Raw genomic sequence first — 15,916 nt, 5'->3', positions numbered from 1 at the left:
TTAAGCAGTTATATGTCTTTAAAATAAACTAGGAGGAGAAATTAAAAACAAAAAAAATAGTTAAAAAAAAAATCTATCCACGTATTTATTATTTCTGTTGATTATGTTTTCTGTAGATTGTAGTTCCCATTTGGAATCATTTACTTTTAACCTGAAAAATTTCTTTTGGTATTTCTTGTAGTACAGATCTTCTCTTGGCAAGTTTTGGTATAGATGTGAAAATGTCTTTATTTCACATCATTGTTAAAGGATAATTTAATGGAAATAAAATTCTGGGTTAACTGGTTTTTTTTTTTCCTTTCAGCCTTTTAAAGATATTCCACTTTCTTTTGATTTTGTGGTTCTGATTCATCAGCTATGGTTCATTAAGCTTAAAATGTAAGTCCAGGGTCTTTTGTGATGACAATATGACTAATAGTAAAGGAAGATCTCTTACTAATAAAAGAAGTGATGGTCCAAATAGTGGAGGAGCTTTTGTAGGGTTGGACTTTGAAGTTCTTAAACTAACTATTGAGTATGGTTCCAGTCATTTATCAGAAAAATCAGAAAGACAGGCACAAGAAAAAAGATAGCATTTGGCAAGATGGATTATCAACTGCTGACATACCTTTAATGATGGATCTGAACAATATATGCAGTATAACAATTTTTCGGAATGGTCTTTTCATGGTAATAATGGGCATGTGGTAGCCAAAAGTATGATAATTATGCCAAATATGGTGACTTGATGGAAGGGAGGCTTCTGAGACTACTGCCATGTTACTAGACAAAGATATTTCTAGTAGTGGTGATGAAGATGCCATTGTCGAAGCGAACCAAAAATTACCAAAGGAATCCAATGGTGTCATGGCATTGAAAATACTTGTGCCATTTTTGGTGCCTGAGTCTGGAACAGTTTCAGCTGGTATGGTTTTAGATGTAGTACTGCACTTGGAGGTGTTTTAAAAAGTAATAAAGGTCTTCATTTTAGTTCCTGCAGTTATTGGTCTGAAAGGAAACTTGGAAATGACACTGACATCCAGATTATCTAAACATTGGGAAGACATATTTACCAATTGATAAATGGAACCTAATAACTGGCAACTTTGCCTTAAAGCAGGTGCAGGCAGTTGGTTTCTAGCCACTGTGGTGGCAATTATATTGGGTTGGATTCTAGAGGAAACACACTACCTTGACCATTCCATGCTTCTGTACTCCAGCAGTATAGCAACGACCTTGTAACTCTTGTCATATTAGCTTGGATAGATCAGGGTTTGTACTCTTGCTTGAGATGTATTACCAGATTTTTCCATTACTTAGTACCTTTTTCTTGGCTCTAATAAGGATAGTTTCTCCATTCAGGATGGAAGCCTGTCAAAACAGCATGGTTATAAGTAGCATTGGAGACCATATCCTGGAGAATCACCTGATAAAACTAAGGCTGTTAATACCCATTTAGAACATTTTTTGGTCCAGGAGTAAATAATAAGTCTTCCCCAGTTCTACAATTTTTAGTGATTATTGGATATTTAATTTTTATGTGAGCTATTCATTGGATGAAAAGTGGCCTTGCATCTTTAACTGTAATCTTCATAATGGTATACTTTTTTTTGCAGCTGTGTTTCAGGTGTTTACCTTGCTGTGGATTGCTGACTGGATGACCAGTTACTTTTAGAGAAAAGTAAAGGATCCAGACAGTTTCTCCTTCCTCTCACATTATTGAGTGATCTGCTAGGGACTGCTTTGTTTGCCTTAAGTTTTCATTTCCTTTGGTCTATTGGAGATCAAGATGGAAATGTCAGAAACTAATAAACCTTGCAAACTGCTCAAGTTATCAAGAAGAGTAAGACAACTGCTTATGGATCTTTTTCAAAAACCTCAAATCAATAGTTTGACTTCTGCTAGGGTAATTTTCATTTGTCCCTGAGTCAGTTAAATAGCCTGTACATATTTTACAGCAGAAAATTTCCAGCTTCCTAAGCAAGGAAAGAAATCTCTCTAATAAGATTCTGTTGTCTGTCAGAAGCAGAGATGTACAGAAATCAGATGAGCCTTGACCTTTAAAACAGTCTCCTGTGTCTCCCCATTCTGTCTATAACATGACACAATAAACCTGGAGCTGTCTAGGATTTTGAAGAAAATTCCAGCCATACCCTCAGGGTCCTAATCAATAGACTCTCCATTAAGGCAAGACCTATCTAGGGTAAGAAGATAATACAGTGTTAATCCAAGTCACGGTCACTTGGAGTTAGAAAAAAATATACCAAACTCAACAACACAGGTTGGAACATGACCATTTCCTCAAAGTGGTCTAAAGGTGTTCTTGTCCTTGAGTAACAGCTCATTTCATTGGCATAATATACAAGAATAATCCAGTAATTTTATTGGAAAGGAGTTATTGATAACTTCCTCAACATTATAAATGGAAGAATAAAGTAATAGACACTGGAGCTCTCAAGGTAATATTTTAGTTCAGATATCTGGAGCTTAAGAAAACATTTAGGTTTTTCATCAGAAAGGCCTTCATTCTATTTCTGTGGAGAAAAATAATCTCCCACCTGCTGCTAAACACACTTAATTGAAGAAATCAGATTGTACTGCTAATGCTTATGGCATATCACTTGAACTTTTGGCTAAGTATCATTCTTCTAACAGTACTGTGGAATTCTAACTCCTCGTGAGAACAGGGGTGCTAATCAAGAGGAATTACTTTGTAATTACATTTTTTATTTAGAATTTTTAAGGTGTGAATTTCTATTTTTGGAAACACCCTCACCATAATTTCTCCATATGCATTTATCTCAAAAGGTTCAATTAACTCTTTGTTATCTGGACAATTTAAACGTGTTGGGTCTTGTGGCACTAGATGACAGACCATGTTTTAGAACACACTGTTCAAAGCTATAATTGCCAAGTGAAAGTGAAGTGACTAAATTACTTCAGCAATTTGCCTCCATTATACATTGTCTTGAAAACAATATGAGATTGAGTTCTAACTCTGATAACCAGGTAAGGAAACTTAATACCACATTGTATTATGTTTTTCTTACATGTAAAAATTAGGGATCAATTTCATGTATTTAATTTATACTTTTTTGCTTCCATGATCACACCACTCTGCCCCTCTTTGGCTCATATCATTCTGATTTGCCAGTGTACCAAAATGAAAATAAGCTTCAAAAAGCTGTACAGGAAAATATTTTGAGGACACACAATTGGCATGACAAACATTATCTGAAAATGCTGCTGTACGTCCTAATGGAGGTGTTTTCAACAAAAGGTTTAATTTTTAAAAAGCGAGTCATTTTCAGTGTTTTACCTCAACTGGGAAGCAACTTTCATGATCAAATTGGTTTGTAAAAGAACAATTCCAGCTACCAATCAGAACACCTGGGTTCTAGAACCAATTAAAATAATTAACAAGCTATAGAAGCCTAGGTATACTATGCAACTTCTTGGTTTCTCACTTTCTGGCACAATAAAATGGGAAGAACATATGATAAAAATGGAAACCCTGCAAACCTCTTGATAAATCCTTGAATTGCGGTCTTCTTTCAATTCTGTTCAGCAAGCACTTAGATTACCTATGGACCAAATGCTAAACCCAGTACTAGGCACTTGTGTGGTACAAAGATTAATAGTACATAATTCCTTACCTCAAGGAGCACACCTCTAAAGGAAAAGAGAAAAGTGTACACTTTCTCAATGCAAAGATTGCAGCAAATGTTTTATTTAACTAAGGCTCAAAGAAAAAGCCATCAAAGGACGGAGGCAAGAAAAATTAATTTAACCATAGTAATGGAAGGCATGGTATTTTATGTGAGGAAGAATTCAATGTTTTATTTCCACAGCACTAAACTTTAGTTTGCTTTTCAACTTAGAGTGAAATGAAATGCTATATAATGGAACATTATTTAAACACAATGTTGAACCAACCTTGGTAAAGCTGAAATATGTGGTATAAACAAGGTTAGTTAACCAAAATTCATTTCTTTCTCCTGGTCAGGCAATTAGTCCACATTTCCCAGCTCTCTGCTTTAATTTAGGATGGGTAGGATAACTGAGTTCCAGCCAATGAATAATGTAAAAGGAAGACGTGTCTTTTCCAGGTATGGTCCCCTAAAAACATTGAATGCAATGCTATTCACTTTCTACTGTTTGATAGATCCAGGGAATCCAGTGGATGGCTCTGGAGTCATCGAGAATGGTGAGCCACTGAACAGAGTCAATGTCCCTGAATGTGTGTGTGGACGAGACACTCTCCCCAGCAACACACATTGAACTATAAGACAAGCATAAAATAAACTTTAAGCCACTGTGATTTTGCGCCTATAAAAGCACTTAGCCTACCTGAGCTAATAAATTAGTAACCTGACATGGAGTAATTTCATAACAAAACTTAGACTGTCTGGCACTGGGGTAGCAATGGGGTGGTAGTAGGAAAGATCATTTCAGAGGCAAGAAAGACCACAACCCACATTATAAAATGGTAAAACATTAAAAGAGAAACAGAATAGGGAAACTGAACAAACAGAACGGAAAAGGAGACAAATTCACAATTATATTTGGAGATTTTAATACCCTTCTGTGCCATTGTGAAAGACTTATGTACCCTAGAAAAGCCATGTTTTAATCCTGATCCATCTCAGTGGAAGCAGCTCTTTATTTTAATCCCTATTTAGCACTGTAGGTTGGAAACTTGATAAGATGATCTCCATGAAGATGTGACACACCCAATTGCTGGTATTAACCTTTGATTAGAGGGAGATGTGACTCCACCCATTCCAGATGAGTCTTGATTAGTTTACTTGAATCCTTTAAAAGAGGAAGCATTTTGGAAAAAGTGGGATAACCATGAAAGCCCACGCAGCCAGAGACCTTCGGAGATGAAGAAGGAATATGCCACCGGGGGAGCTTCATGAAACAAGAAGCCTAGAGAGAAAGCTAGCACACATGGCTATGTTTGCCATGTGCCTTTCTAGTCAAGTGCCTTTCCTGAACTTCATCGGCCTTTTTTGAGGGAAGGTAACCTCTTGTTGGTGCCTTAATTTGAACATTTTTAATTATTTGCTTTAATTGGGAATTTTCATGGCCTTAGAACTATAAACTTGCAACTTAATAAATTTTCCCTTTTAAAAGCATTTTATTTCTGGTATATCACATTCTGGCAGCTAACAAATTGCAATACCTTCTCTCAGAAACTGAAAGAACAAATCAAGAAAAACTCAAAATATAAAATATTTAAGCACTTTTATCAACTAGACCTCATCAAAAGCTATAAAACATCACATCCCAAAATTTGAATAACATTTTTCAAGCTAACAAAGAATGTTCACCAAAATACCATATGACGGACCATCAAACAAGTCTCAGAAACTTTTCAAAGTATTACAAGAATCCATAAAATAAAGGAAAAAAGGAAAAAAACAATAACAAAAAAGAAAAAAATCCATATGTTCTCTTATCACATGGAATTAAATTATAAATAAAAAATCAAAGATCTAGAAATTCCCCCAAATATTTAGAAGACAAGCAATGCTCTTCTAAATATCCATAAGTCATAGAATAAATTACAAAAGAAATAAAAAAATATTTCAAACTGAATCATAAGGAAAATACAATGTTTCAAAATATGTGGAATACAGCAAAATCCCTTAGAGAGAAATCCATTCTCTCTAAATCCATATTAGAAAAGACAAGTGTTTGAAATTGATTATCTAAATGTATACTCAAGAAGCCAAAAATATACAATGTTAATACAAAAAAAAGTAGAACGAAGGAAATAATAAAGATAATAGCAGAGTCAATTAAGTAGAAAAGGGCAAATAATAAGAAGTATCAATCTAAGCCAAAATATTAATAAAACTAATAAACCCAAAGGAAGACTGATCAACAAGGAAAATAAGAGAAGAAATTATCAATAAGAGAAATTAATTAGGGATTATCCAAACATACAGACATTAAAAGGAAAATAAGAGAGTAACATGAACAACTTCATGTCAGTATTTGGAAGAATTGCAGAATTAAGGCAAGAACCAATAGAAAACGTGAAGAGTCATTATACCCGCATAAAGGAACCTCTATGTGCAGATGGCATCCTGGTGTAGCTTTCAAACATTTTTAGAAATATTTATATAATCCTGTTCATGAAATATAGATGGAGAGAACATTTTCCAACTCATTTTATGAGACTAGTAAACCCCAATACCAAACCTAATAAAAATATTACAAGAAAATTATAGATAAATATCTCCATGAATATAGACATAGAAATTGAAACCAAAATATCAGTAAACTGAATCCAGCATCATAGATATTATTACCAAGTGAGGTTTATTCTATAAACATAATTGGGTTTCATATTTGTAAATCAATCAATGAAAGTTAACACATTAACAAAATGATCTGATTGATCATCTCAATCAGATACAGAGAAAACTTGAAAATTTTCAATAGCTGTTCATCAAAACAACTCTCAACAAATTTTGAATGGAAGGAAACTTTCTCAATATAATCAAGGGCATTTATATAAAGAAAGTAAACTACAACTAATATTATACTTAACGGTGACATACTGATTACTTTCCCTTTAAGAGCAGAAACAAGGCAAAGATTTATTCTCTCCATGCTTATATTTAAAATGCCCGGGAAATTCTAGCCAGTGAAATCAGCAAGGAAAATAAGCAAAAGGCATGAGATCAGAAAGGAAAGGAGAAAGTAAAAGATTTTGTTTTTAGAGGTGAGATGATTGCATACGTAGAAAATCCAAAGAATCTCTAATATCACTACCAGAACTAATAAGTGAATTTAATAAGAGTAAAGCATTCAAGGTCAATATTTTAAAACCCAACTGTAGTTCTATGTACTAGTAATAAACAATTGAAAAGTGAATATGAATATTAAAAATACAAGAACATTCGAAATAGCATAAAAATACATAGGAAAAACTTAAAAGATTTAAAGGATCTCTCTACAAAAGGCAGAGAAAAATTAAAGAAAACTTAAATAAATGGAGAGATATACCACATATGAATTAGAAGACTCAATATGGTTAAGACATCAGTTATCCACAAATTGACCTATATATTCAACTCAAATCCAGTCAAAATCCTGGCAGATATTTTGTAGAAATTAGCAAGATAATTTCAAATGTATATGAAAATGGCTAGGATCTAGACTAGGAAAAGTAATCTTGAAAAATCAGAATGAAGTCAGACGTCTTAAGACTTACTACAAAGCTACAATAATGAAGGCAGTATAGTTTTGGTATTGAGGTAGGCAAACAAATCAATGGTACAGAATAGATATTCAAGAATTAACCCATACATAAATAGTAAATAGATTTTCAACAAAAACACCAAGGCAATTCAATGAGGAAAGGAATGTCTTTTGTCTCAGACTAACAGTGCTACTATAACAATCACCACAGAATGGGTTGATTTAAACAACAGCAATTTATTGTCTAATGGCTTTGAAGGCTAGAAGTCTAAATCAAGGTCTTCAAAGGCCATGCTTTCTCCTGGACGCAGTAGCTTCCTGGTACTGTTTTGCAGGTAATTCTCAGGGTTCCTTGGCTATAGCTCTGCTTCCATTACATGGGACTTGGGCTCATTCTCTGGCTTCTCACTTCTGGCTTCTTATGACTGCTTCTGGCTCCTGCTGGCTTACTAGTTTTGAATTTCCTCTGTTATGTAAGTACCGGAATCATCTGCATTAAGGCTCACCTGATTTAATTTGGCCTCATCTCAATGGGGCCCTCAAAGATACTAGTCACAAATGAGTCCACGGTTTTAACTAATAATAACAACTTTAAATGTCCTATTTACAAATGGATTCACATCCAAAGGGTGAATGATTCAATCCCCAACTATTAATAACAACAACACAAATTCAGCAGTACACTTTCAATGGGTCATCTTTAAAGCATAATACTGAATATATTTATATAGCTGGGGAAAAAATAGCCTAGGCAAAAACAATAGGCAAAATATATCCTGCGTGGAAACAAAGTAGTCCTTATGGCAAAAAGCATTTTGGCAATAAAAAAGCACTATTATATTGATTTGTGCATTCAAAAAAATACCTATTGAGCACCTACTTTGTGCCAGGCACTGTCCTAATAACACAGTACTAAGTAAAACAAACGCCTGCTTTCACAATGACTATACTCTACTGAGGGGGGAAAGACAATGCCTTAGTTCTGCCTGAGCCGCCATAACAAATGCCACACAATGGGCTGGCTTAAACAACAGAATTTCTTGGCTTATAGTTTCAAAAGCAAAAAGTCCAAATCAAGGCACTGGCAGAAAGCTTTCTTCTTCTGGGATCAGTAGCAGCCTGGTTGGCTGGCAGTCCTTGGATTCCTTGGCTTTTCTATCATTTGGTGAGTCCTCTCCTTTTTATTCGGGGTTTCTTTTGACTTCTGGCTTCCTGTTCTTTCCTATGGCTTTCTCTGATGCTGGCTACCAGTTTCTCTTTTAAGGACTCCAGTAACTGGATTAAGACCCACATCATTTGATTCAGTCACAGTTTAACTAAAATTAACTTCTTCAAAACATTCTATTTACAATGGGTTTAACCTACAGGGAGGTGGCTTAAAATTAGGAGCACGTATAAATTGGGGTACATAATTCAATCTATCACAGACAAAAACCAAAATAATAGGTAATGTAGGTTATTATACGGGACTACTTTGGTGAACAATAAAGCAGGGAAAGAGGATAGGAGAAATCAGAAAAAGGTTCCCATTTTAAACACAGTAATCAAGAAAGGCATCACTGCAAAGGTATCATTTGACCAAAGGAAGGGAATAACGGATTCATGTGGGTATATGATGAAACATCAGAGCCTAAACCCAGAAGAGGGAGTATGCCTGCCTCCAGAGGTTTGAACAGAGGCATAGTGATCTGACTCGTGTCTTAAAAGATACCCTGGACTGATTATGTCGAATATTGTCTTTAGCAGGGCAAAAGTGGAAGCAGAGAGAACAATTTGGAGTCTCTTAAAATAATCTAGAAGAGAAATAATGGTGATCTGGATGAGGATGGTAACGGGATATTGTAATAAGTGATAAGATTCTGAACATATTAAAGTTAGAAGCAATAGGATATGTTAATGTATTGGATGTGGGGTGTGATAGACAGGTAGGAATCAAGGATGACTCCAGTGTTTCACCCTGAACTGTAAAAATGAAGTTGCCATTAAATGAGATGATATATGTTAGGCTGAAAATAAGAAAAATATAATCGCATATATGAAAATTTTAAATTTGTGTGCACCTAACAATATATATAACGAGAGCTAGATGACAGTATTACAAAGAGAAATTAGCAAATCAAAAGTCATGCATTGAGATTTTAATATACTTGTCTCAGCAATTCAAGCAGTCAATAAAGATAGTAAAAAGTTGTGGGATAGAACTAAATTGATAATGAAAAGGAAATACATAGCTTTAAGTACATATATAACTAAAGAATAAAAGCTGTGAATTAATAAGTTAAGCATCCAACTCAGTATGAGGGTAGAAAAAATCAGCATAATCACTTCATAAAAGATCCATGTAAGAAAATCAATGGGGCTCTTATTTGCTAGCAACAACCAATTAGAAACTACAATATTTTTTAATGATACTATTAGCAAAGTATCAAAATGGCAAAGAAAAACTAAGAGATAACCAGGAAAAAAATCCAATAATAGATAAACAAGATTTTACAAATGTATACATTTTTGAAGAACAAAAAAAGTAAAAACAGAATTGCCTTACTATATATCAGGCAAAAAATCTGTTATTTGTACAAATATATATTGATTTAAATCCCCAATTGTCCCTTTTTTCAGACTGTTATCTAATTTTGTAAGCTGAACAATTAAATTTTAAACCCAAATATTTAACCCTCCAGAAAATCATCCCTGAACCCTGAATGAACTAACTGGTTCTCTCTGTGCTCTGACAGCCCCTTTACCTATTTCAGTCTCTGCATTCCTTTGAATAAATCTGTTTACATGTTTATCTATGGCATCTGACCATAAGTTCACCAAAGGCTGATGCTATACCATATTCAATTTTACAAATGGTGTCTTCCACTGTGCCTCCATTACAGAAAGTATTCAACAAATGCTCATTTACTGAGGATGTTACAAATTGTAGACGTTTTAAATTATGATGAAAAAAAAAACACAAAACAATGATTTAGGAATTAAAGAAGCTATGTTCTAGTCCCAAATCTGCCGGGAAATTAGAAAGTGATTTTACGGTTTCTATATTTCTCTGAGCCTCAACATGTTTAGTCATGATGTAGAGAGAGGAGGTAGTAAATTCCTCGCTTTCCAACTGCAAATGACATTTAAATCAAAACTAAATATAAAAGCAATTGAGATATTAAAAAAAAAAACTACGGAAATATGATAGATTATAACAACCAGTTTCTATCAGTTTATAAATAGAATGGACAAATGCTGTGAAGTATAAATACAGTAACAATGTAAAGTATAGACCCAAGGTACTAGCTAGTCTAAACTTTTCTCAACTGCATTTGAGAAGCAGACTGTATGTTCCAAAGAAGCCCGTACTAATATATTTCCCCTCCCACATGCTCTTTTTACAGTGTGATATTCACATGCCTTTTTAGGAATGTTCTTTTGAGGCTGGGTAGGCCTTTATAACTGCATTAACCAATATAGCATGACAAAAGGTGACTCCACATGACTTCCACAGGTCATAAAAGTCAGTATCTTCCTTGGAACATTTGCTATTGAAACACAGCCACCATATTGTAAGGAAGCCAGGGAAAGGCCAGGTGAGCTGTTTAGTTCCAGCTGGGCCCCCAGCTGGCAGCCAGGATCAATTGCCTAGATGTGTGAATAAATGAGCCATCAGATAATTTCACTACCTGAGGCCAGACACTGGGAAGCAAAGCTATCCCCAAAGTGCCCTACCTGAATTTCTGACCTAAAGAAAGTGTGAGATATATAAATATTCATATTTTTTAAGCTACTTAGTTTTAAGGTAATCATACAAAAATAGATCACAAACACAACTTGATTTCTATACACATCATTCAATAAAGCAGCTTCTTCTTCCTCTCCTATTAGCCTGGGTGACATCTTTAGCAGGACTCATGAGGCAAAGCTGCAGATTTCAAAAGAAATGACACCAGAGTAATTTCTAAAGAATTCTTGCAATTGGAATTTCTGAATTTGGTGGGAATGGGGCAGGGAAGGACAAGCTAATGAGAAAGTTTAACTTGGAAAATACCAAGCTGACAAAACATCTTCAAGCCAGCCTTTCTATGGCAACTTTTTGTTGGAGAAGAGGCATGAAATATTTAGAATTGTGAGAACTCCTCTAAGAAGGCTTTTATCCCCATAAAAGAATTTGTAGCCGGAAGGTGCCTGCTGGCACTGCATGCAGAAACGCACCATTTGTTCAATGCTAGCGTTTACTCTTTGACTGACTTACACACTCCCAACCCTCTCCAAAGGCTCCTTTGCCTTTATGATTGACATCCCAGGAAAGAGAGGCTGTAATTGCCTCTTATTTAGGGACTGGATGCTGTTGGAGGGTATTTGCTTTGCCGTGACAGAGATCTTCCACTCAGCAGGTATCACAGGTTCCGTGGAGGAGCATTTCAACACAGGAGGAGAGACAAAGACAAGGAAAATAAAGAAACTCATGGGGTTGATGTGTTTCTGGGTCTCCCAGTGTTGTCATTTCATTTCGCTCAGTTATGAGGGTTTTTTAGAAAATATGCCACCACAACTTTCATGACCTATTAAAAAAAATCTGCTGATATCTTCTCATCCCTCCCACATCACCCTCAGAGAATGTCAGAATGGGGAATCAGCAATGTCACACTCTGCCCAAGCACAAGTTCTGGTGCTGACAAGAAAAACATCCACTAAAGGGGAGTGGAGATGGGGGCACGTGAACTTTGTCATGTAGTTTGAAATGGTCTGAGTTAAAAGAGGTTGTCAACTAATATGTTTTCCTCAGACAAATAAAAATATCTATAAGAGGCAGGTAAACTAGAGATCTGTTTAATGAGAGTTCAGATTCTCACAGAGCAAAACATCATATATGCAAATTGGTTTGGCCTAGCTATGGCTGGGATGAACATTATACATGGATGTTTCCCAAACCTTCTACAAGGACCCATCTTATTCATATTCTTATTATCTTATGAATCATATAAGATGTATACTGCGAACACAGTGAATTGTATAATTCCATTAAAAATTATTTAGATATTTTTGTAGATTGCTGTCATATTATCATGTGATAAATATATAATGTACATTAGGCATTCTGAAATATTGAGACTAGGATGTAGATACCTATCACTTCCTTGGTGGAATCTTAGAATGCTGGAAAAGCCAGGTAAAGAGCAATCAATCTTGAAGAGTCAAGAAGAGATGTCTAGGACTGTCCCTTGCCCCATATGTAAGGGAACTGCAGAGGTCCAACCAATTAAGATCTCTAGTAAGCTGAAAATATGAAAATATCACATGCAAGGTCTCCGAAGTTTCTAGTGCATGCCATTAACACAGCAAAATGCTTGTAAGAAACAAAAGCTGGAAACAGGGAGAGATAGAATAGGGAGATAGAGGGGTCTAAGAAAACCCCAATAGAGTAATTGCTAAATACACAGACTCAATAGCCAAAGGGCCTGTGTTTGAAACTCAGTGTGCATTTATTGCCTTTATGACTGTGGGAAAATTATTTAACCTTAGTTTCTCAGTTGTAAGACTGACATCACAATAATTTTTAAGTTTGGGGAAACTTAAAACTGTAATACATAATATTCATAAAGCACTTGGAACAGCTCCTGGTACATGTTAAATACTGAATAAATGCTACCTATCTATGAGCAGTTTTGCAAAACACTATCCATATAAATATATGGCAACTAATTTTTACTATACTTCTATTCATTGAAATTTTTAAATCTGTTAAACATTACTCTAGATCATACGATAAGAAACACAGATGAGATTCAAACCTAGGCAGTCTGCTTATTGAAAATTATGTGTAAAGTGTAAAAAAAATACAAATATGATTTCATATCATTTACACCAGCATATAGCAATATGAGGTTATATTGTTGAATGTAGAGACAACACTTTGTAGAATGAGGAGACAGAAGCTCAAAAGGATATGTAATTGTAAATAACGCTGCTATAAACATTGGTGTACAAATGTCCGTTTGTGTCTTTGCCCTTAAGTCCTTTGAGTAGATACCTAGCAATGGTATTGCTGGGTTGTATGGCAATTCTATATTCAGCTTTTTGAGGAACCACCAAACTGCCTTCCACAGTGGTTGCTCCATTTGACATTCCCACCAACAGTGGATAAGTGTGCCTCTTTCTTCGCATCCTCTCCAGCACTTGTCATTTTCTGTTTTGTTGATAATGGCCATTCTGGTGGGTGTGAGATGATATCTCATTGTGGTTTTGATTTGCATTTCTCTAATGGCCAGGGACATTGAGCATCTCTTCATGTGCCTCTTGGCCATCCGTATTTCCTCTTCTGGTAGGTGTCTGTTCAAGTCTTTTTCCCATTTTGTAATTGGGTTGGCTGTCTTTTTGTTGTTGAGTTGAACAATTTCTTTATATATTCTGGATACTAGACCTTTATCTGATATGTCATTTCCAGATATTATCTCCCATTGTGTAGGCTGCATGTAATAACATGGATGGACCTAGAGAATATTATGCTGAGTGAGTCCAGCCAAAAACTAAAGGACAAATACTGTATGGTCCCACTGATGTGAATGGACATTTGAGAATAAACTTGAAATATGTCATTGGTAACAGAGTCCAGCAGGGGTTAGAAACAGGGTAAGATAATGGGTAATTGGAGCGGAAGGGATACAGACTGTGCAACAGGACTAGATACAAAAACTCAAAAATGGACAGCACAATAATACCTAATTGTAAAGTAATCATGTTAAAACACTGAATGAAGCTGCATCTGAGCTCTAGGGGTTTTTTTTGCTGTTGTCGTTTTTTACTATTATTACTACTTTTATTTCTTTTCTCTATATTAACATTTTATATCTTTTTCTGTTGTGTTGCTAGTTCCTCTAAACCGATGCAAATGTACTAAGAAACGATGATCATGCATCTATGTGATGATGTTAAGAATTACTGAGTGCATATGTAGAACGGTATGATTTCTAAATGTTGTGTTAATTTCTTTTTTTTTTTTTCTTTCTTTCCATTAATTAAAAAGAAAAAAAGGATATGTAACCTGCCTATGGCCACTGGGCAGCACTAAGGATGAAGCAAGTCTTGCAACCCAGGTTTTTTCACCCCATGTGCTTTCCACATTGTCTTGGTACCTAAACCAGTTTTATTTTGTGCTGAACATTGTCACCCTCACTACTTCACTCATGTTACTCCCTTTTTCCTTGCCCATCAAGAAATCTGAGTCATCATGCATATCACCTTCTGTAAGGACTTTTCCCAGTTGTTCTACTTGTCATTAACCTCTCACTGTTCCAATATTCTATACCCACTGTCTATAGCCTACAACCCAGCATGTGGTCCTCAGATGAGAAGCATCAGTATCACTTGGGAGTTTCTTAGAAAAAGCAGAACTTTAGACTCTACCCCAGGTCTACTGAATAGAGTCCACATTTCAGCTAGATTTCATGGTAATTCATAGGCATTGTGGTGTGTGATCAGGATTTTTCAATAATACAGCTGGCATTTTGTTCCAGATATTTCTTTTTTGGGGGGGAGGGGCTTTCCTGTGTCCTGTAGAATGTTTATTAGCATCCCTGGACTCTACCCACTAGAGACTCATAGAACTACACACATACCAGGTGGTGACAACCATAAATATCTTCAAACATTGCCAAGTATTTCCTGGTTTGAGGTGAAAAATTGCCTCTGGTTGAGAACCACTGGTCTGTAGGACCAATTTTGTGCTCAGTAATGTGCTATCAGTATTCGTCACTGTGATTGTAAAGTGCTAATTTTGTGTCTCCAGTTGATTAGAGCATGAAGTCCTTGATTATAAAGGCCACATCTCCTTCCTCTATGATCCTTTTATTGGATGCTATGTGGGTGTCACTTTAAATCCTCCAGCCCAGAAAATTCTGCCCAGACTATGAGGAGCTTTGCAGGATCAGCCTGACCGCAACAGCCCACACGACCTCTTTCTGCCTAGGTTGGTACTTCTCTGAACCACAACATGGTCCCGCGGAATCCCCTCAGCACTCACGTTTGCACATCCTGGAAAAGACGGATTCTTAAAGCCCATGGGGACAAAATGCCAGCTATATTGTTGAAAAATCCTGATCACACACCACAATACCATGGGGACATGCTTGGTCAGTGGGAGATAGGAGCCAATGAATAAATTTCTTTTGGTTTTGTTTTTTGGCATGGGCAGGCTCTGGGAATCAAACCCGGGCCCACGATAGGGCAGGCGAGAATTCTGCCTCCTGAGCCACCATTGCATCACCCTTTCCTTAGGTTTTGAACAGCCAGTTCTAAAACAGGTCATTCCCGGTGCTTCCCCATGCCAAAAAAAATCAGTAAAAGTTTCTCTTCAGAAAGTCTCATGGGATTGAACAGCAGTTGCATATAGCAGTGGCCATCCTTAGATTGCTCCCTCTTCCCCTTTCCTCTCGCTCTTCCTCTTTGAGATCGCTTCTCAAATAAAGAACTTGCACAAAAACCTTTGTTTCCAGTTCTGCTTTCAAGGCAACCATATTAAGTCATTCCCATAATATCTAGGAGAATGTATGAACTTTATTAAAAAATATGTGTCAATTGAGTGATAAGGCTAAATATTGTTAACACTAAAGAATCCAGGCTTACTGGGGGAAGAATAGTGTACATTATAGTAACTAACAGGTTAGTTGCTCAATAAATGCTTACTAAGTAAATTAACATAAAATCTTTTAACTTTTGTCTTCTTCTTAAATAA

At 35.8% G+C, this 15,916-nt stretch overlaps 1 pseudogene; it reads left to right on the top strand.

Moving 5' to 3' along the window:
• The first annotated feature begins 407 nt into the window (after positions 1-407).
• Positions 408-1,438, top strand: LOC143656396 (solute carrier family 41 member 2 pseudogene; annotated as a pseudogene).
• Positions 1,439-15,916: the final 14,478 nt, after the last annotated feature.

This window comes from Tamandua tetradactyla, chromosome 2 (genome assembly GCF_023851605.1).
Source record: "Tamandua tetradactyla isolate mTamTet1 chromosome 2, mTamTet1.pri, whole genome shotgun sequence".
NCBI lineage: Eukaryota > Metazoa > Chordata > Mammalia > Pilosa > Myrmecophagidae > Tamandua > Tamandua tetradactyla.
The sequence above is the reverse complement of the archived record's forward strand: the minus strand, read 5'-3'. Positions and strand labels throughout refer to the sequence as shown.